This window comes from Podarcis bocagei (assembly GCF_964188305.1).
Source record: "Podarcis bocagei genome assembly, chromosome: 6".
Classification (NCBI taxonomy): domain Eukaryota; kingdom Metazoa; phylum Chordata; class Lepidosauria; order Squamata; family Lacertidae; genus Podarcis; species Podarcis bocagei.
In genome coordinates this window covers 6,600,316-6,625,471 of record NC_138130.1, presented here as the reverse complement: position 1 = coordinate 6,625,471, position 25,156 = coordinate 6,600,316, and the positions used below count along the sequence as shown (strand labels likewise).

Below are 25,156 nucleotides of genomic sequence, written 5' to 3'. Positions count from 1 at the left end.
AACTATATATACACATAGCATTAAGCTGATATATAAAGGAAAATCCCCACCCCCCTCAAAACCTACCTGCTTGGTTCAATCCCATAATTAAACTACTGCATGGTCAAGAGCAACTTAAATGAACAAAACCAATTATTTTGTTCTGGGTAGAAAAGAGAGGAGTGAAAAATCTACCAGGGGAAAAGAAAATGCCCACTTTCCAGGTCTAGGATTCAAAGCTGCACACTGGCAAAATGTGGATTTTGTGCAAGTGTTTTGCAAATGACTCAACCCCTTTTTGGCAGTTTCCTAAATTTTGCACTGCTTTGTGAAACACGCACACCAGTGTAGATGTGATTAGTCTGCAATGCAAAACTTTCAGTGCAAGGATCATTGCTGCAGTTTTGATTCTTGTCAGTGTATATGTATCTGTATCCCCTTGTCCTCATCACTCCAAGACTATCAGCTTGAGAGAACATCAGCTGTGGACAGGCATACATGTTGTTCAAGGGGAAAGTGGAAGGTTGGTGGGCATTTTTGTTTTTCTCTTCAGGTATTATTGCACTCTTCTCCCAACATGCCCCCTTCCAAATTCAATCCAGACTTAACTCAATGAGCTACCCATCACACAACCAACAGTTTGACCATGTCTTGTAGCATTTTACTCCCTGCCTCTCTTCAACAGCTGATCCCCTTGTCAACGTTCACTGAAATAAATTAGTCCCATTCTTAGAAGCAATTTTCCATGCATCGTGTTTAGGTTGATGGTGGAAGAGATGCTTTTCGAGAGACTCTCGCAAATTGCCTTTAGTGCATGGAGGTAGTCAATCTAACCCGCTTGTCCTATCCAGTGTGCTTAAGGACAAGGCTGGTTTAATCCTATTTTTAAATTAAGATTCCAACTAATGCTGACAGCTAGTAAACCTTTTAAAATCAGATAAGTCTGGAAGAAAGTTAAAGGGATCGAGGCAACCCAATAGGTTCATTGTCAGTATTTCGAATATATATTGTCACACTCCACACATAAGTAATTGATTGTGAATTGGGTATAGTTCCATTGGCATAAAATCATATGCTTGTTTACTTTGGAAGTCCCACTGCCACACTTACATAATTTTTTCATTAATGAAGTAGAAGAAGAAAAACCACACACCAGAGTATTGCTTTAGTCATGAAATGCACAATGCCTCTGCCTGATTTACAAATTAGGCAATACCTAAATGCTCTCACCTAATTATGAAATCAGCAATGTATTTCCCTCAGTTATGAAACAGACAAATTGTTCTATTAGGCAGAAGCATTCAATCACCATGATGGGCAAGGGTAATGAATTAGACAGAAACATTGCCAGTTTCTTGCGTCAGAGCCACTTGCGGACTATAATTCTGCATCCGGAATATAGTATTTATTAATTACATTTATATCTCACCAAGGGATATATTTTCCTGGGAGCGCAAGACTGCATACATCAGTGGTGGCCAAACTCGGCCCTCCAGATGTTTTGGGACTACAATTCTCATCATCCCTGACCACTGGTTCTGTTAGCTAGGCCAAGTTTGGCCATCACTGGCATGCATTATTCTCCATCCCTCATTCTCACAACAACCAGGTGAGGCATGTTAGGCTGAAAGTTTCATGGCCTTCCCAAGGTTGCTCCATGAGCTTCATGACTGAGAGGAGATTTTAACTTGAGGTCTCCCTCCACCCAGTCCAGCACTCTAACCCATACACCAAAAATACTTCTGGAAATTATTATTAGCATTGCTGATTTTATTATAGTGGGTTGGGAGTTGGAGACACTGATAGGGTATTTTCCTGCCAACGGGACTGGTCTCAGAGAGTAGAACCGGGGGCTTGTTCTTTGGCCCCCAGGCCGGCATGCTGTGGGGTGCTGCAGGGCCACACCTGCTAGTTAACATAGGCATGAAGCCATTGAGAGAGATAATGAGGGGTTTTTGACCACAGTGTCTTTCAGTATTCTGATGATACCCAGCTCCATGTCCTTTCTGCACCAGGGGACATTCCCCTCCCTCCGCCCTCAAAATGTTGACCAATGGTATTTCATTTTTCATGTTTGCTGTGATTCTTTAAAATCTTTAGCTGTCGACAGCTGTGCTGTTGAGCATTGCTTTGCAGGTTGATGGCCCACTGTAAACGACTCAATACATTCTATATGGAAGAGGTGGTACAAAAATGGAGTGTGTAAATATGTCTTGTTGGCATCCATCTGTCTCGAGAGACAATGGACGAGATGACCATTGAGGAGAAAGTAAAACAACTGGAGAGTTACAGTGACTGCTGTGGCTGTAGAGACCAATATGTGAGAGATGTGTTTTGTTGCATCTAGGGCAGATGAAGGTGCCTGGTTTTGTTGGTACAGATGCACCACAGCATTTCTTCTCTCTGTGCTCCTCTCACCAGTCATTTCTCTTCCGGTCATTGCTGTGGATACACAACCTGTCTGTCTGCCTCCAGATAGCCCAATAATGTCATGTAACGGGAACCAGATATCTGGGTTTCATGAATGAACTACCAGTTGGCTAATGTAATAAACCAAGCAGTTCCACAAATATGTAATGCACTGGCATGAAAGCAATGCTAACATTGAATGTGCAGAGGATAAAGGCTTTTTGGGACCTTTTGTGCCAACAATGTGCCATGAAAAGTTATACTGACCCATTGTCTTTGTCATAACCTCTGCTACATCTGCACCTGTCTTCTATGACAGCATGTTTTTAGTTTGATGCATTTTCAGATTAGTTAAGAATGCAAACCCTCAAGAACTTGAAAGCTCCTCAACGAGCTGGTGCTGCTTTAAGTAATGCTATTCATGATTTGCATTTTATGTTGTCATTACTGTGTGCTCCTTAGCTGTCACCTAACCATATATATATATATATGCAGTCAGATTTATCTCAGCAATGTACCTGGGTCAAGAGCAAAATGAAATGATGGCTTTGTAAAGGCGAGGATACTGTCCTCCCTCTTTGATCCTTCCAGCTGTTGCACATTCAATTCATGTTGCCCCATGTGCAAACACGAGGGAATCTTTCCATTACTTTCAGCTGAGATCGCCTGAGGGTACATTAGAGGGATGCTGACAGGTGGATAGACATATTTTTTCAACACATCCGAATAAACGGGGGACGCTGGGGCTATTTGATAGGGGAATGGTTCGATGGTCTCCTTTCATCCCTGCTGGTTTTTCTCATTTTAAATATATCCTACATCCTACCCCCTCTCTCTGTCAAATCCTCAATGACATTTAACAGTGATTTCTCTTTACATCTGCCATAGCTCTGATGTCTCTCTGCATGTACAAAACCCCAGGTGCTCCTGGGAAATTATCCTGGGGGTTTCGTTCAAAAAAAGCAAAAAAGGTAAAGGCAGACTATAGTTTCAGCGTAATGACACCCAGGTTGCGCATGATGATAGCGACTGGGTGAAACAATAAACATTTCTCATCCCTAAATGCTAATTTATTTAAATGCATGCAAATTAAAAAGGATCCCCACCAGGCTGCACACAAAAACTGCTTGCAGAGTGATAGTCCAAATCCTATCTGCTGACTGTTAGGGAAGACATACACTTAGATACTGGGGGAAGGCTGGTGTCATTCTTAACTTTGCAGAAGTATTCATGTATCCTTTGATTAGTATTAACCCTGGCAAGACTCCTGGCACAAAATATGGTTCTTTCATATTAAAACAAAAGCAGCATGCTTCTAGTCCTCAGAGTTACTATAAATGGAGCAACACTTTAAAGCAAGGTTTATGAAAAAAAGAGAAGGTTTGGCTAAATGTGACAATGTCTCTTATAGGACATGGTGCTGCCCGTCTATACATTAAGATGTGATTGTAAGATATTGTGGTTCCTTCCTTATACGCAGCTCTTTTTATGTACCCTTACTTCAAAGACTTACTATCCCAATGTTTTATGTGTCCCTCCAAAAATTGCAACAAATATAAATGATGTAAGTCAACTCTATGCAGAGATTTATTTGGGAAAATACCCTCTTGACTTCAGCGGGGCATCATTCTGAATGTATAGTCTCAGATCACACTGAAAATATTTTTTATCAGGGGACCAAAATACTAGGATTGATTTCTACTTGAAAATCCCCCTCCCTTTCTGTGGAAAGGGGAGAGTTTTCATCTCTGCTTACGCTGAGATTTAAAATTAATAAACAAGACCAAAGCTTTAAATATTTCAGGTAGCATCTGTTTTCACGAGTTAAGAGTTACAGTAACTTTACAGAAATTTAGCAAGGTGCTCCTGTAATTCCTCAAGGGTACCTCCTGTTGCTTTCCAAAGAAGTGATAATCAGCAGCTTTATGGTGACGTGGTCTTAATGTACAGCGCACAACACAAGTGGGGGAGAGATGTAACTGTTGGGTCACAATATGTGAAGTGGCTGCCTATGAGCCACTGCCGTGCCATAAGGCCTCTGCAAAGGCTTTCTAGGCGGCATTCATGGTGCAACTCCTGGCCCTTCCTCCTGCAGGCTCCCTGAAGAGTGACAGGGTGATGCCCGTACACACACGCGGCAAAAAGAAAAGCTGTAGCTGTCCCTGGGGCGGTCCAGAACAAGTGATGGCAAATGGGTTTCATTGGGAAACTGACTCACATTAAAATGAGAGGGAGAAGAAGAAGATAATTCAGGAGAGGTCTTCCTCAGCCTTTCCAGAGACATGCATGAACTGGCAGCTTTGGTCACTTTGAATAGCCATCTCACAGAATATGTTCTTTTGGGCAAGCAGAATTTGTCACACCACGTATCAGAGACATGACATTGCAACATACAACCGCTCTCCACGCAGAGGACTCATTTCACAATGAATGGGCATCAGCATGTGACCCTGCTCTCATAGAAATCTGATCACGCTCCATTTCTCCTCTCATGTTGACACTTGGAGTCTTCATGCCATAGTTGATTAATTCTCTCTCCTGTCTACAGTACATTTCCCCTCAGTAGTACCAGAGCTAGGAGAGAGAGAAAGAGAGAGCAGAAAAAGGTTATTTACTTTATTATGAATATACAAAATGTGTGCGAAGTACTCTAACCTGTGGAAACAATTAATTGATCTCGGGGCTGGTTCAGAAAACCTTTTTTATCTTCCCTTTTGAGAGCAGCTGCCATATGTGAATGAGTCATCATGGATTCACCACAGGTGGGATGGCTCAGTCAGCAGAGAATGAGACTCTTAACCTCAGGGTTGTTGGTTTGAGCTCCCTATTGGGTGAAAGGTTCCTGCACTGCAGGGGGTTGGACTAGATGACCCTCATGGTCCCTTCCAACTCTACAAGTCTATGATTCTATATGTTGAATTCTCCCTGTCATAGGTAACTAGTTGCTTTTGCTCAACAGCTTTACCTGTTATCATTTGCTGTTCAATATGCTTACCACTCCTTCCCAGAACACTTAGGTCAGGGGTAGGCAACCTGTGATCTTCTAAAATCTTGTTGGGCTACAACTCCCATCATCCCTGACCATTGGCCAGGCCAGGCTGCCTGGGATTGATAGAAACTGAAGTCCAGCAACATCTGGAGGGTCACAGATTGCCACCCCGACCTATGTAGAGCCACCATGCTGTTTTGGGAGCCTTGTGAGCTCAGATAAACAAAAGTGTTTGTGGAAAGTGGGTAACAAAACCCCATTTTCCCATTAAACACTTGGCTTAGTTGAATCGAAAAGCAACTGTATTTGCACACACTCCTTCGGTGTTACCTCCTCCCACCCCTCCGTTCAGTCCCTGCTGCCAAAAACTAGATTGTCACCTCTTTGGAAGATGGATGTTGTCTTTATTTCCTTATTCTTATACAAGATCATACATATTTGTGAATGTGTACATAAAAATTAATAATGATAATAATAACTTACAATCTCTGGGACCCATCTGGAATGGGAGTAGTAAGCTTATGTTTTGAGAGAAAATTAAGTTTAGAATGTGTGTTTACATTCAAATTTTCATGCAGATTTTTTAAAATGCAGATTAATATGAAAATTGATTTATGGGTATCCATATAGTGGCATGGCTTGGAGATGGACTGAGTTGTTCATTATTAGTCAAAGTGAATTAGAGGAAGAAAAGTTCTTTGCAAACTTTCTCCTGAAGAATAAAATAGGCTATAAGTGCATTTTTTAAAAAAGAAAGAAAAAAGAAATTAGACTTCATGTTTTGCCCACTTCCAGCCTTGTGGAAGAATCCAAATATTTGCTTGCTATACTCTGTCAGTCGAGAAAGCTGTGTACATACCATTTGAGTCAGAGGTGCTCTCCTCCCTTAATGTTCCCACATCAACATTATTCATATTTTGTCTGACCCTCGAAAGTGGAATGCTGACACTTGTTCAAATGGAAAATTTCTTTGTGCACAAGACATTCTGAAATGTTTTCAGACCCTGTCCTGCAACAATTTGTTGTACAGTTGAGCAGCTTCTGTGGCGTTCTGTGCAAGGCCTCTCTCTTCAACTGCAGAGCTATCAGTGGATGCAAATGAGTTGCCACAAGTCTCAGCTTTTTCTTCCCCTTGAAGCAGTAGGCAGGAGATTTGGGGTAGGATTAAAAGACACAAGCAGCAACAAAGTAATTGGATGTGAAGAAAAAAAACCATTCTTACCGATACATGTAGCAGCTGAATAATTTAACCTTTAAGAGTTGTTTATTCTCTTATGATCAAGAGGGGGGGAAATGTCAAAGCCTTTCGTTTGCTGATATTGTTTACATGGCACTTCTTGAAATGTGTACACTGCAAAGTACCCCTGTATAAGCAACCTCAGCAACAGTAATGAGAAATTAAAATAGAATTTCAAGAAGCACACACAAACGTCACTTGCCATCATTTAACTTGTAGAGTTTTGGTTTTAAGGAGAGTGGAAGGTGCAACTGCTGTCGTTGAACTCCTAGGCAATGCATTATCTGGAGAGAGAAATGGATTGCACAGAATCTGTGTTCTCTCTCCAGGTGTTCTATAGCCAATTAAAGTGGAGCACATTTAAAGGTGAACCACCCTGATTTGCATTTTCCAAAACAAGGCATGAACCAAAGCAAAGCTGTCATTTGAAATCCGCACTTCTTCAAATTTTGGATTCTAGTTCTCCAGCCAATCAATGTGCACAAAAATGCATATACTGGGGTAAAATGTGCATTTTAAAAATGCACATATTTGTGGACAATAGCATACATAATATTAGGGAAAATGCTGTTGTGTACATAAGGAGAGTTTCACGCTAAAATGCTGATAAATTTTCATGAGGATTTTAAAATTAATAAGTAGTTGCAGAATGAGATGGAACCGTGGAGAGCTAAACCTAAGAGTGGAAAAAGGGAAAACTGAGAGAAATCAAAATCAACAGATCCGCTATGTTTTCTAGAAACCTGGAAAACCAGAGTTGTAAAACACACGGGGAGCCTCCACAAATAGAGGCGCTTCCATACTTCAGATGTCTGCCCTCCATAATGGTCCACACATAATGGTGACTGGTTCCCATCTAAGTGCCTACCTCAGGTTTACTTAACTTGGATACACAACACCAGAAGAGGGCTAAAATTCCAAGGAAGTCTGTCACTTAAATGTGGGTGTGCAATTATAGCTCTAGGATTTCTTCCACTGTTGCTGGTTTCACCCCTTCCTGACTTAAAATGGTTGTTGTCTGTTGAAAGTGCTTGTTCTTACTAGAGGTCAAACAGTGTGCATAGCTTATAATGGTCGTTCCATGTAGCTCTTTACTTAATACAAGCATATGGTTAGCCAAACAATTGTTAAAGGATTACAATTGCGTGTTGAGTCCCACAATTGCCACCCCCCCAAAAATTCACACTTCACACGTCAATTTTTGTTTAGGTTTTTGGCATAATTTGGCCACAACTTTATTCAATACAAAATGTGAGTGGTTGCTTAGGCACTGGTTCTGACTATCTGTCCATGCCCTCAGGGACAGAGCTGGCATTCCGGACACCAGCGGAATCCAGTGTGGGAAACAAGTATTGGGTGAGAAAGTGAAGCTGGGTCTCAGTCCCGCACTTCTCACCCTCTTGTTCCTGTGGGGCTTGCACGGCCCAAGTCCGATTCCAGGGACAAGGACGAAAAGAATGGCAAGCCCCTGGATTCCTTTAACGGAATTCCCTTCGCTCATTTGGAGGGGTAGGCACTTACCCCTCCAAGCACCATTTAACCAGTGCCTAACCGCCAACCTTACAAGTTGTGACGATTTGCTACGCAGTAGGCAAAAACCAAATGGCACCAGCCAATCAGCCAGATGGTAAAATTCCTACCGTGCCCCCGCACCAAGGCGAACGACACCATGACAGGCATAGCAAGGTCAAGCGAGCAAAACAAAAAACCACCCTATTAAAGGGAGGGAGGGCGGGTGATCCGATGCAAAACGGCCAAGAGGAAGTCCAACCTCTGGCCCCATGTATTTATAACCTCTAACCCCTCCCCATTTCTCCACACACGAAACTCCCCAGCCGCCCAATTTTAACCCCTTAGAAGGCTTGGGTTTACACAAATCTGCCTAATCACAGTCAGGTGGCTTGTTTCCCCCAACCGCAACACGTGCTCTCTGTTAAGGAGAACACGCTTTGGAGACAGAGTGTAAAAGAACTGAGTGGGAAAGGTTTGTGGAATATAGCCAAATATCTTGAGAGAGTTGTTGCTAACACTGCTTGAGATAGGCAGGTTCAAAGGTTATCTCTCCTCTTCACATGTCTCTCCCTCTCAGCAGTATAATAGGCTGCTGGGCGCAAGCCACTATGGAGAGAGGAAGGAATATCATTGCCATAAAGAACTTTATTCACTAACACAAAGTAACACAGGCTTTCTCAGTACTGATGGGGAAAATGATACTCTGTAGGGTAGTTTTTTCTCCTTTGCATACTCCTAACAAAACTGAATTCAATAGAAGAAAAACAGGCATGGCCTCTCAACAGAGCAAAAATGCCTTTTAGCATGCTTAAAAAAAACAAAAAAACAACAACCCTCACTTCCAGATAGAATCCAGAATGCAGTTTTTGATGTTTAAGACCTAAGCAGTTTGGGTCTAGAGAACTTTAAGGGGGCCGCCTTTTTCTGTATACTCTGCCTGTGAGTTCAAGTCATCTCATGACACCCTACTATGTGTGGAATGGTCTTCTACATTTTGGCTTTTGACTGCAAAAAAGTAGGGCTTTCTCTCTGGTGCAACAGCTACTGGTCTGGAAAGCCTGCAGTCTGGCTAGTGGAGGGGAGGCATTGAATGGGCAGACATGTGGCAGTGAGTCATTGGCAGCAATTGACGCTGTGCTATGAAAGCCCTGTGCCCAGCAATTATGCAATCACCCTCCCATTTTACCTTAACTTTGAAGACTTCCCCAGAGTGGACTGAGAGTGGCAGCAAGCTTGGATACCATCATTTGAGTTTGAGGGGCCAATGGGGGCACCAGAACAATGAAAAGTTGGCTAAGCTAGTTGTCTAGACTTCTAGAAGATTAGGCCTGAAAATGCAGTGGGTGGAGCATGTGGCAAGAATGGTGGGTAGGGAGTGCACATCACATTAGTAGCAGACAGAAGAATGGCTTCACTGCAGTGCCCAAAGGTTAAAAAAATAGGGTGGTGATGCCATGGTAGAAGGTGGAGTGTCTTCAAGGTATGTTGTGCAGGGCCCCGTCAAACCAGAAAGCACCTCTGGGGATAATTATTACATGAGAATTGAGGGTCTTTTACATCCTTGTACACAAATGTATAAGAATTCAAGGGTGCTCAGTGTGGTACAATAGTGTGGCCAAGCAAGCATGTGAATGAAATAATTTGTTGAATGACTAGACATGAGAACAGGGAGGAGGCTTTGTGAGTCTCACCTCCTTTAAGATTGGAATTCCTGATCTTGGGCATTTAAAAGGGAAGAGGGAGGAGGCTTGCAAAAGCGTTTGTGAGTCTCCCCGACTTTTCTTTTGAATCTCCAATCTCACACTCAAGTTTTCATCTCTGCTAATGGGAACAGGGTGGCATGGCCAAATCAGGATTAAGCCCTGTCCTCTCACCAGAGACATCAGCTGATGAGTGGGTGGGTGTGGTTTGAGGAAAACAGCCTGGAGGGCCACATTGGACCTCCTGAAGGGCCAAGATGGAGGCTCCTCACCCATGGACTAGAGGGGTGGGCAGGGTGCACTGATAAAAATCATGGAGCAATTTAATCAGAACCAAAGATGATACAGTAAAGGGTAAGCTATTATCGTTACCCATTGTCTTTAGGACCCTATTGTCAAAGTGTAGCCTTTTCATTTGTAGACTGAATATTAGTATGGTAGATCTATTAGTATCAGCTCTGCCAGCACCTTCTCCAATGCCAGTGGTTTTCAAACCACATCAGGAGGCTTGTGGGGAGCTTGTTGGGGTGTACAAGAACATGCATGGTAGACAAACCTCCCAGAAAGACAGCTTTTTTGTCCAATGTGCAGCTGCAGGAGATGGTTGGGTCTAAGGCTCAGTGAAATGTCTTCTTGTTTTGGTCTCCAATATGTTGTGGAATGGGAGGCATTTCAGTTATTTTCAGGGTACAAGTTTCAGGGGTGGAGCAGAGCTCTTCTAAACTCTGCTGGCCTTGTGATGTTTCCATGTTATGGTTTCCCTGAATGCTTCATTCTGAGGTGAGAATGGTGCACACAGCAGGGGGACATTATTCCCCTCTGGGAGAGATGTCCAGTAGGGCTGACCTGTACCTCTCGTGAATTGACGGTGTATGCTAAAAATGCCCCATAATTCTTCCCTCATTGGGAGTTTCTGTACAAGATATACAGGGATACACAGTCAAATCTGTGTGGACAAGTTCTTTGCAAGTGGACAGCTTATATGATCCACCATGAGTTTTAGAATCATATGCAAGTGCCCGTTTGGCTATACTGTTTGTCTGCAGAATTGGTTGTATGAAGGCAGCATCTCTGGTGGCTTTCTTCCCACTGCCCTGTTCCCATTTCATAGCGCCGCTTGCGAAAACTGGAGCTTGAACTGTGGTAACATGGGCTTGCTTTCAACATCTGGGGTTAATCAGAGCAGGATTAGTATTAATTCAGTACCATATTTCAATACACTAATGAGGGGCTTATTTAGTAGTTGTCCTGGATTGTTGTCTTGTGCGTTTTAGGCTGCAAATCCTGGGCACACTTTCCTGGGAACAAACCTTGTTCAGCACCGTGAGATTTACTTCTGAGTAAATAAGCATGCTCTGCTAGTGTTGTTAACTTCCCAGAGTAAATGAGATGGGACTGGAAATAATTATCCAGACAAGTTTAAGCTTTTTAAATAATGTTCAGATTTGGCTGAACGATGCCCAAATATTATGCAAAAAATAAATAAAGTAGTTCTCAGGGAGAGAAGTAACAACACAATCTCTTTCTTGTTCCTTTGTGCTGGATTACAAACATGGCTCGCTTGTATTGGTTGTTCTGCTAGTTTAGGAATAGCAGTAGCGATACAAAGCACCTCAGCTATCAGAACAGTCCGAAGATACCTTTGCTTAGAGAGAACCTGCTTGGCTCCATATGGACCATTTTGTAGTTGTCTAAAGTGTAAATTTGCTGCTTCTTTTCAATGTTGAAGTAGGTAGGGGCAGCCAAGCAGAAACTCATTTATCTCTTTAGGCCCCTGAAGTGCCGTGCCCAAAGGCATGCCACAGGCCTTACCCACAAGCTGAGCCCAGTATTTCCAGCAAAGCATTTGAAGTGCAGCATTGCGTAGCAGAGCACTGCTTAGGGCCTGGGAAGTGATACATATGTGGCAATAATTAAGAGGCTTGCGCTGTGTCTGGAGGTCATGGCTCACATGCAAATTAAGGCGGGAGCAGAATCCAAGCCTGTCGCTCAACCAGCTTTCTGAAAATGACAACTGCAAATTTTAATATGCAAGATACAAGTGAGAAACACAATGCGTGGTTCTAATGTTATCTTGAAAATGATATATACCCTCTGTTTCGTACTGCTAAAATAATAATAATCAGATTTTTCAGCTCAATTTTCTTACATTCCTCAGATGGTGTGGTAGTCTCCACAAAACCTGCTTCCCAGTAACTCAGCCTCATGTTGCCTTGGTAACAAATTAAGCTTTGGTCACATGGAACTATGCCGATTGTTCTTCCCCATGGCAGGGCCAGCTCCTCACCCCCTGCCCCAGCCACATCAAGGAATGAGGAGTGTTCCCCTTCCCCATTAGTGCTACATACATTATATAATGACGTGTGCAAATAGCATTCTCTCTACCCCATCACACGACAGTGACATTGTGTTCACTGGATTCCCCACAATGCACTGGGGGTTAGGCTAGGTAGCTAGCAAGATCCTTTCCTCTTCTGAGTTTCTATGACTTAACTCAAACATTGAATATGAAAGAAAACAGTGGTTAGTGCTTGCTCCACTAGTTCATGCATGTTTATTAATTTGCTAACTGTGGTGTTCTTCTCTATCCACTGGCATCAAAAGCCAGTGTGTGTGGAGAGGGGGAACTTGCACAGTTTTTAGAAGATGAACAGGATCAGGCTAAGAAGAGAATTCCAGACTTGTTGAATAATTCCTTCATTTCAGATGTAAAAACATTTAAATTGAGAGCCACATAGTTGATAGAGTACAGCGGTACCTCTGGTTATGTATGTAATTCATTCCGGAGGTCCGTTCTTAAGCTGAAACTGTTCTTAACCTGAAGCAACACTTTAGCTAATGGGGCCTCCCGCTGCCACTGTGCCACCAGACCACAATTTCTGTTCTCATCCTGAAGCAAAGCTCTTAACCCGAGGTACTATTTCTGGGTTAGCGGAGTCTGTAACCTGAAGCATACGTAACCTGAAGTGTATGTAACCTGAGGTACCACTGTACTCTGTTTCCTGTTCAGCCATGGTGAAGCTCGCTCTGAAGGCTAGGATCTGGTCTGGCAGCAAAGAAATGAAAATACATACTTACACCAACAGTGAAAGAGTAGTTAAGCAGAACTTGGGGAGTTTATGTAAATAACCCAATGAATAACTGAGATTTTAGAGTGATGTGGGCTATATATAGCATGTCTGTGCATTTTTTTGGTTCATATGTGTGTGTTGACTTTGTTTTCTTCATATACTGGAACTGATCCTTATGTTAACAGTTCTATGATAGGGTGCAAGTCTTCAAAGCTCCAGGATTTGGGGGGATTCTCAGGCTTGGCACACTGTAATCCGGAAGAGGTGTGGATTTTCTTCTATTATACAGCTCTGCAACGTAGACATGGTAACAGTGTTAGGCTGGTGGGCCCTCTGCTGGTATTGGGGCCCTAGCAAACAGTCCACCTTGTGACTTTCTGGAGCTAGCCCTACTAAAAGTAAAGGCATGTATTGGCTAGTTTAGTGTAAGACAGTCCTGATCATACACATGCCCATTTCAATGTAGAGCTTCATATTTTTTTAACTTGGATTCTCCTATTCCACCCCACCCCCCGAAAAAGCAAGTTGTCTGAATCTGTGGCTGTGATAGGGGAGGATTCAGTCTCTTTTGAAACAGAATAGGGTAATCTGGGACCAGGCCTCTCCAACATGTAGTTTGGTATGAGTTAAGCCCCTATTTTTAATTTAAAGCCCATAATATAGTTTCCTTGGCAGGGAGATTCATAAATCTCCATTTCATCCATACAACAGCTGCATGATAATGGAGCTTTCACCGGCGCTGCCACTATCTCCACTAAGCCTGCCTCTCAGGACTTGTAGGATTCTGTTATAGGAATATCACCCGGTGCCAGTCTTCACAGACGTGGGAGCATTATTGAAAATATTCTGGTGCCTCACATTGATATGCAGGTCCATGGTCATTAAAATTTTATCATATAAACCCTGCCGTCTGCACCGAAGAGGAATTGAGAGCCTTGGCAGAGAGTGATCACATATTTTATCAGAATCTTCTGCCGGCAGGCGAAGGGGGAGGAAGAGACCCAGCAGGTTCTGAGCAAGGGAAGGACTCAAAATAATGTCCCCTTATAACTTAAATGTAACATTGAAACTCACCCACATAACACACACATGAGGAATTGACATTTATCTACTCTGGTTGATTTTAGCCTTCCCACCCCCCACCCCAGGTAGTTCAGTGCCCCGTATTATCGTGGCAGTTCAAGCTATTTACGCATGATATCATTTTCATATCCTTCTCCTGGAAGGCAGATATTAATCAGAAGGTGCCACTAAGAGCCAAAGCAAAAAAGGCAGCAAGCTATTGATTATAAAGTTGACTTATCAGGGGTCAGACTATCCGATTAGCAGGTTCATAAACTGCATGGCTTTGGCTGGCTGGAAAACAAATGGAAATTCATTTAGCTGAATGCAGCTGACTCGGATGTTTTTACATTGTGCTAAAAGTAGAGTGCCACATACTAGCTATTCCCCAACTGTGTGGCAGCGCACATGAGCCTGCTGCAAGAGAAATGCTTGTGTGTGGCAAGAAGGAAATGAGTTGCATAATTAATAGCCTCTGTGTGCCCAAAGAAACCATGCACAGAGGAGAGGCTGCCTGCTCTGACTCTGTGTGATGCATGGCTCTGGAGTTTATTAACTGCAAATAAACCTCCATGTCATGCATATAATTTTGCTATGTCTCTCCAGAGTCCAGATCCAGGGGCAGCAGTGGTGTGAGACCTGGTGGTATGTGAGGTGGGGTAGACTACCCCCCCCCCCAGTCGCTTAAACAAATAGCAGCAGCAGTTAATAGTCACTTATAAAGCTAGCCACACTGACCTGCCTAGCCATCATTGCATTCACCTTCTTTCTTTCTTCTTATTTGAGGGAAACGTTACAATATCAGTGCCCATTCAACAAATGGTGTTCTTTTGAGTGACTAGTCAGAACCATTTATGTGCAAATGTTTCATCTTATATGGCAGAGATAAGCCATGCATGCAAATTGTGCATCAAAGCCATGAAATGGGCTACACATGCAGTCAAAATAGGACATTCAGAAGCCGAACAAATGGAGAATGGGTGCTGAAAATGCACCATGTCTGGGATGTCATTTGGTCTAGGATCAGCCCTGGTTATACGCTCCAAGGCTTACGCAGAGGATTGCATGGCAGGATTGCATGGCACCAGAGGAAGGATCCAAGCTCTCACAAAGCCTTTTTCAGATTCCCCATAAGAGAGAATGTGTAACACAGAACTTGGTTTTATTCAGAGTGCCTTGGAACACAAATCACACCCTGAAGCCGAGGGACTACAGAGCAACTTAGAAACAGATTGGTTTTTTTGAAAAGTACAGATAGCAGGCAAATATTGGAGCTTGTGCACACACCAACTGTGCAGTGCTGTGGCCCCATAGGAGCCAACTCCTGGGGGCTGAGGTGGCTTTGGTCCCCTCAATAAAATATTTGAGGGGACTGGCCCCCCAAAATGAGTGGCATTGCCATTCAAATGGTGTGCATGTGCTGCGTCATGTCATCAATTATGCAGGGTGGGGCTCCCCCCCCCAATATTCAGGTTGGCACCCCTGTGTGGCACAATGTCTGTCAAGCTGAATCCAGTTGCAGGGGTAGGAGCACACTAGGCTGCATGGTGCTTGACCTGTGCTGTAATCCTTACGGAGAGAAGAGAAGCCGTGCACACTGCCTTGAAATGTGAGGCTTAAATTGATTTGTGCCTTGAAATGGTTGTCGTGTGACCATGATGCCTCGCAAGGTGATGTAATGTAGTAGTTAAGAAAGTGAGATTTGAGGTGAGAAAGTTGGAGGTTTAAGTCTTGCTATATCCATAAACTATTTGGGGAGCTTTAATCAAGCCACTGGTCTGTTTCACATCAGTAATGGGAAGATAATAGTACTTGCAGGGATGTTGCAAGGATTACTGAGCTGTATAGTGAGATACCGCAAATGCTTGAAATATGCATTTAATAAAAATGCAATTATTATCATGATATAGCTTCTGTTGTATGGCCAGTCCTAAATGATGTATAGAATCCAAGTGGTCTGTATATTGGCAGTGTATATTTACGGTAATACCAGTATTGATATATACTCAGAGTCGCAAAGTGATTTCATGCTCTTTATTCAGCTCATAGTGGTGAGGAGGAATGAATGAAAGTCCCCTCAAAGTATCTGCTTTATATACATTATTTACACAATGGGCTGCACATGATTGGCTAATTCTGGAATTCTACTGTAAGCCAATCAGGTTGTGGATTCACTTCTATCTGGAGCAGGATTGGGTGGTTCCTGCCAACCAATCATACTGCGGCATTGTTCTAGGACCAATCAGACTGCTGCATTCTGAATCCTATTGTTCTAGGACCAATCAGACTGCTTCAGTTTGGATCTATTCAACTCAGTACATAACAAGTATACTACTGAAAACCCGTTTCTGTGGGAGAAGCAATGGGGGTGGCTCTTGCTTTTATATCCTGCTCCTTGGCTTCCTGGAAGCACTGGCTTGATGCTCTAGGGAGACACATGTGCCTCTGAATGCCTGTTGCTGCCTGGGCTCCCCACAGGCTTCAGGTTGTGTCACTGTGGGAACCGAGGTTGAACTAGAAGGGCCTTTGGCCGAGCTCTCCTCACGTCCTTATTTAAATGTGACAGTTAGAAAAGCTGACTAATTTAAGATCAGTGTGAAAAAGTTTGGTTTTAAAATGAGCTTCTGGCACGTAGACTCTGTGTTACTAATGCCAGCGAGTACCTGTTTCTCAAATATAAAATAGAACATGAACAGCTGCCCCAATCCCATGTGTGAAAAGGAAGGGGATGTTGTGACATTACGAGGAAGGGAGCAGGTTTTATTGGATTATTCGCACACCAATACCTCTGAGGAGTTGTGAAAATACAACTTTACAAAGTATCAGTGCGCAGAGCCAAAAGCATTCCAAAGTCATTGATGTACATGCATGCAAAAAAAGTCATACAAATGTAATTTTAGGTGCCAAAACCATTTACTTTTGCTTAGCAAGAACTAACATTTGCCCCTGAAATTAACAGCTTTGAAGATCACTGGTATGTTTCTTCTCAGATTTTCTCACCTCTTGTTTTAATAGCTTAGATTTTACAAGACTGGTGGCTAATTAGAAAAGCTTTCTGAATACATGTGCTTAAGATTTCTCTGTAAGCCTTGTGCAGTTATGCATTAGAAGCCTTTGTACTTGCTTCAGTTGTTGCATTTTCTTCCTCTTCGTCCTCCTCTTCTTCTTTTGATAGATTAAACCCTGCAGCCTTTTGCCCTTTAAAGAGTGTGTCAGTCCAGCTATGCCAATTCTAAATAGAATTACTTTTCTCCAGCAGTTTGTCCTGAGGTCTATAATAACTTAAGCAATCATTTTAATCACTTGAAGTGACTGACATCATGCTGACGGAACCCTAAGGAACTGTGGGGAAGCAAAGGAAAGTTCAGTTCTTGAATATACTTCAGAGAGAAAGAAAGATGGGTCAAATGGTATACAGAATTATGTTTCTAAACTTCCACCCCACCCCACGGCCAGGCTTGTTAACACTAAAGAGCTAAGGTCAGAGTCCTGCACCCTGTTTTCCCAATGAGGAAAGGCGCGTGGGAGAGCTGCTATTGCACTCATATCCTTCCTGGTGGGCTTCCTATGGGCATTAATTGTGGGGAAAATAAAATGCAGGACTTGATAGGCCTTTCATTTGATCCAGCAAGGCTTGAGGTTGAAATTTGGGAGAGAAAACTGTTGGCATGACCATTACACCAGGCTCTCCATTTTCTTAGTGTTGCCTTATATAGGGCACATCTGGGCCTAGGCTCTCCTATCTTACAAATTTCCCCATTCTATGGAGCTTCCACTTTTCCATTAGACTATGAAATCTCAGTCCTTCAGTCTAAGGGCCGTCCATCTTTTTGGACTAGTGGGGTACATTTCAGAGTGCTGTGGGCACCAGCCACAAAATGGCTGCCATGGAGGCAGTAACACAAATTTAGTGTCAGCCACTGTGACAAGCTTATTCTTACTATGGGTCATCAGCTACATCCTGCTGGTCCTGATTATGTAAATCACACACGTATGCACAAATGCCTGGGAGGCACATTTTGCCTCATAACTGCCTTTTTAGGAGGGCTAGAGATTTGCTTTCTTAAAACAAAAGTTCAGAGACTTCATGGGCACCATGGCACATGAGTTGAGTGATCCCTGCTCCGAGCTGTTATGGTCCCACACAACCTCACCAGTTTTACTTTCTATATTAGGGTAGCCATGTGCAAAAGAGGAGATGCCTCTTTAATAGTTGTACAGAAGAGAGAATTCTAACAAGTGCAACTGTTGAAATCCCTCCTTCTACACAAGTATTAAAAGCTCAGGACCCCTGCCGTCTTTTGCAACTGGCCACCTTAACCCGCTTAGGCATGTCAGATTCGCTGGCCTATAAGAGTATATATCCATATTGGTCAAGTATCTTGCTAGAGCCAAGAAATGCTGCTGAAATTTGCCCCTTCAGCTCCGGTTGCGCATCAAATCTGTCTCCACCCACAACATACACATGTCCACCCAGAGGTAAGAAAACTGCATGCAACTGGGTACACAAACAATGACTTTGTCTTTTTTGGATCCCCCAATTAACTGGAGAGATCCTATTGTGTAAAACACTTACATGTGGAGGCTGTTTGTACATGACTACCTCTAGATAAATGTAATGAGGTCAGGAAATGGGACCATCAAGACAATCCCTCTTTCCTTTTACACACACTGTTGTGTGAACAAGGGTCTAGTTTCAGGTTAATGTTGTGTGTATTATCTATATACTTTAGAAACTCATTTGAGTCCATTGGATATGCAAGAATGTAGTTGCTTCAGAAAAAAAAGAGAGAGAATTCTATTCTAATACCTGTAGCGAATGTCATCAGTAAGAAATGATGCACTTTTAAAATGCTGACACAATCTTAAGTCTGCTACTAAGTCCTGCCTCGTTTTCCCCTTCCAGTCAGCATTTTTTCCTATGACGTGTGTAGAATCTATATCTCTCCATCTCTGTCTCTGTCTGTCTCTCCCCATAGGAATATATTATTATAAGGGAAGAAGCAGTGAATGGGAACTTAGCTAATTTCTGTTTGACTGATAATCTAATTTAAGTTTATTGCTAACATGCAAATGTACGCAAATACAAGTCCCTGCCTCAATGCAGTTACAATCTGATGAATGGCAGCAAAGGTTGGGTGGACAGTTATAGATACTTAACGTGCAACCTTTCACGCTTCCTCTTGAGTTAACTCTCCCTGCGTTCAATACAGCTTTTTTCTTAGTACTGTAAGTATGTTTAAGATTGTAGTATTTAGCTGGGTATAAAGATGGTTTGTGTGTGCGTATGGCTTTAGTTTTGAGAAACCTGTGTGCACACAAGCTTCCCTATTGTTACCAGTTAACTATTACATCTGTATCTTCCCTTTACTGAGTTTGTTTTATCCTCTGAGAAAACCTGTAAGTGGGGTTGAGCTAAGGAGTTTTGACTATCCTGGCTGAACCAGGACTTCAATTCTTGGATCTTTGCAACACGTTATCCACTCCTTCACGTTGGCTGTCTAGCAAGAGCCTTTTGGGCTACATTGCCAAATGTGTCATTTGAATGGGCTGTTATACATTCTGTATTCTCCTTTTTCTTTATGCTCCGTTACATTATGCTTCTCACATAAAGGCACGTATGTTTTCTTACTGTGTTTCACTTCAAAGCCCTGAACTTCCTTCACATTCACTTGTGCAAACTTGTACTTCCATCCAGCATTGATGGCAATTTTGAACAGTTTACCATATTCATCTGTGTATAAGACTAGGTTTCCCCCCTAAAAAATAATGTCCAAAATTTGGGGGCATCTTATACACAGATAGATATCCCCCCATTTCCTTAAACTGGAGTCCCCAAAAATAGGGGGCGTCTTATACATGAGGGCGTCTTATCGGTGGAATAAATACGGTACATGTGTGCCTAGGTGGAGCACAATGGAAATGTGACACACATTGGAACTGTGCATCCCACAGAAAGCAGTGCAATGTTTTCAGTGGATACCCATGCTGAGAAGTACATTGAATAAAACCTGATTTACAGCCGTGATTCCTGATTCAGCAAGCAATGTGCATGTAAATCGTTTCAGCTGGATAGGGATGCTGGGTGAAAAATCCCGTGTCAGTTTTCAGACATCAGGCTGACCTTCCTTCTTTTTCTCTTGCTAATGCTGGCTGTTAGTATTTATTGGAGTGAATGATGACAACTCCTTTCTCACCAGAAGGATATGGACTACACTGTAGGGAGAAAAGTACAGCCCAGCACTTTTTGCGTTCCCCCCCCACCCCCAAGCTCAGTTCTTCATTTTTATCTCTTCCTGCCAGTGCTCTAGCAAGAGTGTGTTGGGGGTGGTGGTGGGGAGGATGAGGCGCTGTGATAAGATAATATGGAACACACACTGATTCCTAAACAACATACAGAGAGACTCCTTGCACTTCATAGCATCCCATTCCGATAGCACAGCGGGTAAACAGCAATAATCATCATTACTCTTGCATACATGTCTGACACTATCTCTCTAGGACAGTGCCACACGAAACCCTTTCTTCCTTGCCCTGCTGCTCAGTTGGGCATAGATACCACAATGCACGAACTACCAATATACAAATCTAACCAGCCAGTTAAACATTTGCTCTTGAGCAGAGACCGTCAGTATGCATCTGTCGTTCTTTCAAGGATAAATAAAATTTAAACATTTTAAAAGCTGATTTTCCCATGTCGTTTATGCATCTTTATTGGCTAAAGAACATGGTAATTCCCCATCTGCTTGTTAGAAGAGGATAAAGGCATGGGCACCTACTGGGTGGGGGCAGCGGGGCAGCTGACCCCCAGATCCCCATCTTTCATTTTTTAAAAAATGGATTTGTAGAACCTAAAATAGAAGGCAAAATATACAGAAACTCTTATTTATCATTTATGAGAAACTAGCCTACTTTCCCCTTTCTTTGTGCTACCTTGCTCTCTCCCCTGACCCACTGCAAGAATTCCCGTGACAGCAAGGTGGTGAAGGGCAAGTTTTTATATTATTAGGCAACAGCGACACCCAAAGACATTATTATTATTATTACTACTACTACTACTACTACTACTACTACTACTGTGCTATACAGGCCTCACTTCCTGCTTATGTCTATTGATCTAAATCTGATGTGGGTGCTTGTGGCTCAACTCTGACTTCCATAGGCCAACCTTGCTAGGGCTGATGGGAGCTGTACTTCCGCTCTAAATTCCACTCCCTGGAGTGACCTACTCCACTTTGCTGCCTGGTAGGGCCAGCCTCGCCAACCAAAATCAAGTGGCAAAGCCTTTTATTTTATTTTTCTGCTTGTTCAACTTCAATATGGGTAATCATACAGCTGTTTGCTCCCTGCCTCCATCCAACGCATTGCCTATACAAACAACTTTGGGCAAGTAGAAGAGATCAGCCTAATGTTCTCCCTGATTCTCCCTGATATTTCCCCCAGCAATATATTAGATGTGAGGGGACACTAAACATACAAATCACCTACCTGCAGCTGAAGTGGAACCACCTAGCAAATGGGAGTGCCCCGTTTGGTTTTGAGCTATTGTGCCATTATTCTCTGGGATATTTCTGACCAATTAATTGGTTCTCCTGGTTTGTTAATTGTTATTGTTATGCACTGGGCATATCAAAGGCACAAATCCCTTTCATTCAAAAAAGAAAAGAAAAAAGGATGGTATTGTAGATATTTAAGGAATTTATAAGACCTACAAAAAAAACTACGGATACTGGATATATTGTCAATATATAGCTTTCTTCCATTTTCATCATTCTACTTTGCCATTCTTTAAACTTTGCTATAACTCCCCCCGCCCCCCAAAAAGCAACATACAATGGCATCCCTGATATAAAGCTTTACTACCCATCCACCCCCAACCTTTTGCCAGCTTTTTCGTTCTTCGGTTTTTTTTATTTAGTTTTTATTAAAGATTTCCTTTGTGATACAAACCAAAAAAATAAACTAGGAAAAGTACATATGGTGTCTTCACTTCCAATTCATAGAGTCTTTTTTCTCAGTTTGTTTACATTTGATATGATACACCATTGTCATAGACTTGAGGGGGAAAGAGAGGGGGGAGTGAGAGGGTTGGTTTTCATTTTATTGCATAGTTTTTGTGCAGGTTTTTTTTGTCCGTGTTTCACAGGTAGGTCCCTTATTTATATAATTATTTGTTTTTATTGGCATTGTGAGAGATTGGAGGGTCCAGGGATTGATTCGGATGTGTGCAGTGTGGTGTGTTTGTTCTTTGGTGATTTAAAGCAAGGCAGTGGAAGCCCACAATTCAGATGAGTCGAGATGAGTCAAAGGTCCGTGCAGCTTCCTTTTTTAAAAAAATGATATTTATTAAAGTTTCAAAAAAGGTTACAAAACTAAGAAACAGAAAAAGAAAAAAAGGAAAAGAAAAAGTCCAAAATACAGAAAAATAAAAACATTTAAAAACAAATCAATATTTCCATATCTTCTTTCATTTCCTTGTTTCCCTGACCTCCTCACACCTCCCTTTTTTGTATTCCAGTTCAGTTAGTTAATTCAGCAAATCCTTTCCCTCTTTGTTTTTATCCTAATCCTTTAACATAATATATTATAACTTTGGATTCTCACCTGTTAACAAACCATTTTTACATACTCCTTTATAACAGTGCTGCTAAAACCACTTAACTTCATTCTGACATCATTCTAACATTCATTAATTTTGCAATATTTCTGTAAATAGTCTTTAAATTTCTTCCAATCTTCTTCCACCAATTCTTCTCCCTGGTCTCGGATTCTGCCAGTCATTTCCGCCAGTTCCATGTAGTCCATCACCTTCATCTGCCGGTCCGTGCAGCTTCCTAGTGGTTGACTGTTGCGCTGAAATTGCCTAGTCACTGGAAAAATGGCACATCAGTGGCTGGGGGGTAGTTTCCTTCAGTATGAGAACATGCACACATAGCTCTTTAGCCATATACCTGAGAATTAATAGTATCATTACTCAACTTCCCGGATGCTTTCCTTGCTTCTTTGCCAGAAGTCCTCAGGGAATGAAGTCCACATGTGTGCTTGCAAACTTTAAAGCACCTTTATTTCTACCCACCTCTTTTCTTAAATCATTTTCTTGCGGGCTACCTGTCACCATATTGAAGTAACCATAGCAACCAACTCAGGTAGCAAGAAGACTGGGATGCCCAGCAGGAACATCCTTATATTTGATCCCTGACAAGGTGAGCTATTAATCCACCACTGTATACTAGCACAGCACAGTAGAGCACCTCAGATCTCTTCCTTCTGGAGGTTGCCAAGGTGCTGCCTTCCTTGAAATGGTAGGTTTTTCTCCCCCCATGTTCATTTGTGACGGTCAGCCCAGGTCCCTTTTCAGTTTTCTAATTCCCAATTTGGCAGTAGTTATTTTCATTAAAAGTCATACAGGCAGTTTTTTTTTTTAAAAAAGCATAAATATGGAGCGGCACAAGAGAGAGTAAAGTTTAAAGATTGCTTTGTGAGGCTGGCATTAGCCACATCTACGCAGCATGGTGAATATTTATATATTTTATTTTAATGTATTTAGATCCCATCCTTCCTCCCAAAGGAGCACAGAACGGCAAACACATCCATAAAAGAATATAGTTTAAAAAACTAGTTTTAAAAAAATCTTCTAAAAGCAGTTAACATTTTCGTTAAATGTTAAGAACTTAAAGGAAAAGAACTACACATATACAACCACCGACTCTCACAGTTAATAATATCACAGTGGGCAAATCTTTCAGTCACCATATGCCTAGGGAATGTTTTTAGATTCTTCCTGAAGCTTAAGAATGAGCAAGACCAGCAAGGGCATTCCACAGAGTGAGAACCACCACCAAGAAGGCCCTGTCATAGGTTCAACAGAACCAAGCCTGCTACTTGTAGGGTCTAAGATGGTAGATACTGGGAAAGGTGTTGTTTTAGGTACTTTTGCAGGCCCATTTTAGAGGGAGGTTATAAAAAATTACAATACTATATGTGCAGAGTATATAAATGCCAAGTACTGTTTGTAGAATTCAGAGTAAATGTATAATACAGCCAAAATCCACCATCACCTTTCCAGAAAACATTCTCCCCCTGTAAATATAGGGATTGATATTCTCCTGCTTTCTCGATGGTGGTCATAACTTTCCCCAAAAATTTCAGGAGAGAATTTCCGCTTGCCTCAGAGCCCTTTGCCAGGAATTGCAGCTAGCGGGGAGTTCCAGAGAAGCCCTTGTGCCAATTCCCACTGGCCAGACTTCCCAGAATGCCTTGGGAGTGATGTGTTTTTCTCAGCAAGCTAGTAATCTGAAGGTTTTCTGTGTACAGTCAGCTACCCTAAACGCCTTTTGATTTCTGACCAGTGTGTGTGAAGAGGAAATTAATTAAACTGAAAGTGAGAAGTCGAGCCATTGGGTAATTAGGGGCTCTCGAACAGAACTGCGCGTCCTCCCTATGCATCTGGCTCTGTGCGCACTACTATGACATTTAGCATCTTATTATCTATATAGAATCATCAAGTGCATGGCATTTTGCAGAGTACAAGAGGACAGGTTTCTTGCTCCAAGGAGTTTACTATCTATGATCTGACACAGCAACACAGAGGAATGCAGGAAAGTGGAGGCAAAGGATAACTTGGGGGGGAAATATGAATTATTACAGTGACATATACAGTACTTAGATGTATGTAGAGTAGGGCATGAGGCCTAGGAGGTTGTGCATAGGCTGCTTTTGAGGAGGCAGTTCAGGGGCGAAGGCACAGCAAAGGTGAAGTCTTTTGAACCTCCAGTCAGTGTTCTTGCTCCAACAACCTTAGTGAAACCTAGTGAATCTCAAAAATTAGGAAATGCTCAAATGATATAACTATAAAGTTCACCTCACAATGGCCATCACAGTCCACTCCAAACCCACACCTCAAATAAATTCCAAATCCTGTGAGTCTGACTTCAAAACAGATTTCCTATTAATTTCAACGGGTGCTTCCATTGGTTGGGATGAAGGTGGGCATTTCACAACCATATACCCTGTGCTTTTTACCCCAATTTCACCTTTTCATTATTACTGTCTGCAACACATCCATGGTTACATCTACATGCTAGTAAAACGTATGACTTTTGAATGAAGAATGGTTGCGCTCAGTGCTTTTTTTCTAAAAATATGTTTAAGGGTACTCTCATTTTGACTCAAGAAAATCACCATTTTATAGTTCAAA

At 42.2% G+C, this 25,156-nt stretch overlaps 1 protein-coding gene across 9 annotated transcripts in view; it reads left to right on the top strand.

Moving 5' to 3' along the window:
- PCDH9 (protocadherin 9) overlaps positions 1–25,156 on the top strand; it is a 779,656-nt gene that overhangs the window by 183,272 nt on the left and 571,228 nt on the right. The window lies entirely within an intron of this gene.